General features: G+C 48.3%; 1 protein-coding gene across 1 annotated transcript in view; it reads right to left on the reverse strand.

Moving 5' to 3' along the window:
• Positions 1-450: 450 nt before the first annotated feature.
• LOC125427112 (mitogen-activated protein kinase kinase kinase kinase 5) overlaps positions 451-3,307 on the reverse strand; it is a 62,275-nt gene continuing 59,418 nt past the window's right edge. The window contains exon 13 of the mRNA XM_048486183.1: positions 451-461. The gene's annotated coding sequence lies outside the window, so the exon portion shown is untranslated. The remainder of the gene's footprint in view (positions 462-3,307) is intronic.

The raw sequence follows: 3,307 nt of genomic DNA on the forward strand, positions 1-3,307 counted from the left end.
GCCCTGCAGGGTTGTTGTTCTGAGGATAAAAGGGAGGAGAGGGGTGCTGCGTGAGGTGCTTTGCGTTCCCGTTGGGAAGAGAGGCAAGGTGTAAATGTGATTAAAAAGAAACAGATGAAACAAATCTCTTTTCCTTCCCTGGTGCCTGAGAGCTTGTACGGCAAATGCGGGTGCTGGCACCCAGGGTGTAGTTTTAACCGCACCGAAAGCTTCCCAGAGTTGGCAAGGCTAGACGGCCCTGGCGTTCCCGTCCAACTCTGACATTAAGTAAAAATAAAGTAAACCCGCCACGGAAGCGGCTGCCGAAGATTTGAGTCCCTCCTAGGGCATCTGCCCGGCGCAGAAGTCCTTCGGCCCCTTTGTGTTCAGGCCGGGTTTATTTCAGGCCCCTGGTGTATACGTTGAGTAAGTTTCCGCGCAGAATTTCTGGGAGAAGCAGTTTACTCTTCAGGCTTCTTTGACTTTGCAGTTTCTTGCTGCAAACCCCGTAACTGGCGCTGGCAACGTATGCTGAACAAATCGCATTTGGGCATCTGAGTAACCTCTGACGCTGTGCCAAGAAACTCCGGGCTCTGCAGGCTGATGTAGTCGAGCAAGCAGATTTACATGAATTTGCTTGTTTTCCTGGTTTGGCTGAAGGGGAATTTAAGTCGGGCTTCCTCCGGCTTTTAAGGCAGGCTGCAAGCTGGAGTTGGTAAATCACCCAACTAATGCTTTGGTTGCTACCTTGGCAAGGACAAAGTTTTAATTAGTGCGTCTGAAAGCGAAGGGCACACTTTTAAAAAGTACTTTTGGGTGCAAAATGTGCGTGTCGAAGGAGAAAGGGGAGAAAATAGCTCAGCCAGACAGTTGCATTAGACCAGTGGTGGCGAACCTCTGGCACTCAGATCCATCTCTGTGGGCACGCGCAAACAGAGTTCGTCATGTGGGGGGGAATCGCCCCCCCCCCACATCTAGGCTGGCCTGGGCTGCTGGGCTCGATTATTAGCATTAAACCTAAGACCTAGTTTTGGGGAAGCAGTGTAGGTAACCCTGTTAAGCTGTTAAAGCCCAGTAATTTTCATGCGAAGAACTAAAGCGTGATCCTTTACCTGGGAGTAAGCTCGGTTGCTAGCAATGGGGCTTGCTTCTGAGTAAACCCTCCTAGGGTCGTGATTCACCCATTGGAAGAGTTGCACAGTTGTTTCAAAGCAGAGCCACCAACTACCACGAAGCTTACTCCCGAGTAATGCACGCCTTGGAGCCAACCGTTTTTTCTAAACTAAAACCTCAGTATTCTGATTAAATTTCCGTGTTGGCACTTGCGATAAATAAGTGAGTTTTGGGTTGCAATTTGGGCACTCAGTCTCGAAAAGGTTCGCCATCACTGCATTGGACCATTCATTGTATTGTAGCATTTTGCTTCTTGAGAATTGGTGGTATGATGGTTATTTGTCAGACTAGGATCTTGGAGATCCAGGTTTGGATTCCCATTCTGCCGTGAAATTCATGCGTGGCTGCAGGCCTCTCTCTCTCTCAGCCATGCCAACCTTACAGGGTTGTAGAGAGGATAAACTGAGGCAATGTGAGCCACTTATGCTGCACCAGAGATCCACGGAGAAAAGGTGGTATACAAACGTCCTGGGCGGATAATTTCTGTCTCGATCTCAACAAGCCATCCATATTGAGCATTTGATTGTGAGTAATTTGAAAAGGCAGATCATTAATCAGCTTGAATTGTTTTGCTTGTTAGTGGCGCAAAGCTTTGAATACACATGGTTTTGAAGCCTGTCTTTGCAGCTCGGGGGTTGCTGTCTTTTTAAAGAGCTGCGGTTCTCGAGTTGGTGAGCTCGGTGCTTGGTGTTATTGTGTCGTGGCGCAGCGTTAACTGCGGCGTGTGCTCAGAGCCCTGACAGTCTTCCAAAAAGGACCCTGCGAATTTCTGTTTGGTCTTAAGTTTTCCAGGGGCAAAACTGTCCTCTTGTGCAGTCTGCACAAAGAGTGTGTTTGTCTCTTTGGTTATGTTTATGAGGAAAACATTCTTTGAACAGAGGAGGATCAGCCAGACGGTTTCTCTTGCAAAACTTTGGCGGCTGTGTGAAATTTTCCACTGGCAAAAATGTGTGCCTTTTTCTGCGGGAGACGCTGCTGCAATTCTGGGCCTTGCCAGTTTGCCTTCCCTCTTTCCTTGGCTGTTTCCTCTAGGATTCTGGCAGAGGGGCACCTGGGAAAGTCTTCCCTAACATTTGGAGGGTCCTGTCAACACATCCATAGAGCTACGGAGGCAGGGGATGGATCTGGAGTGATGGCCACTAACCTGGATAGCTTTAAAAAGGGCTTGGACAGATTTATGGAGGAGAAGTCGATCTATGGCTACCAATCTTGATCCTCCTTGATCTCAGATTGCAAATGCCTTAGCAGACCAGGTGCTCAGGAGCAGCAGCAGCAGCAGCAGAAGGCCATTGCTTTCACCTCCTGCACGTGAGCTCCCAAAGGCACCTGGTGGGCCACTGCGAGTAGCAGAGTGCTGGACTAGATGGACTCTGGTCTGATCCAGCAGGCTAGTTCTTATGTTCTTATGGAGTGCCTATGTAACCTCTATCTGTGGGTTCTGTGGGGCAGAACTTAGAATGAGTTTGCAACAACAAATTAAAACAACAACAAAATGGTTTACTTTCTTAACATATAACATCAACATTTAACATCACACTTCAAGGTCCTGTTCCGGTTTCATTTCAAGTCCTTCTAGTTAGAGTCTTCTGATATTGCCAAGTCCAATTCTTCTTTGCAAGTGGGTTGGCTCACAAGAGAACTTCAAAAGGGCATAGTAGGCAGGATTCCAGCATTGATGAAAGGTTTTTTTCCAGGAGGCTCACCCATTACAAACATAAAAAAACCTTAACAAGGTGTTAAGGGCTCATACAAATCAAGGTCCGAGTCTGGTAGCCTTGTCTCCTCCAAACTACACGAGCTCTGCAGCCTTCTGCTGCTTTGAGTCCCCACCCTTTTCTGGGTCAACCCATTCTGACCATGGGGGTTGCACCTACAGCTACCTTACCTGATCCATATTCTTCATGTGGGCCTAGGGTACCTGGGTGGTATGTGGTGCATGGAGAAGGAGACATTGTGGGTGTCCAGAACTCCATGCTGTGTGACTTCTCTTTAGTTGCTGCAGTATATGACCTTCAGAAGAGCCCTGCTGGATCCGACCAGCGGTCCATTTAGTCTAGCATCCTGTCTCACACGGAAGCCTGCCAGTTCCTCTGGAGGGCTGAGGCCTTCATAAGAATATCAGAAGAGCTCTGCTAAATCAGACCAGTGGTCAATT

The sequence above is a fragment of the Sphaerodactylus townsendi genome, linkage group LG02, assembly GCF_021028975.2.
Source record: "Sphaerodactylus townsendi isolate TG3544 linkage group LG02, MPM_Stown_v2.3, whole genome shotgun sequence".
NCBI classification, from domain to species: domain Eukaryota; kingdom Metazoa; phylum Chordata; class Lepidosauria; order Squamata; family Sphaerodactylidae; genus Sphaerodactylus; species Sphaerodactylus townsendi.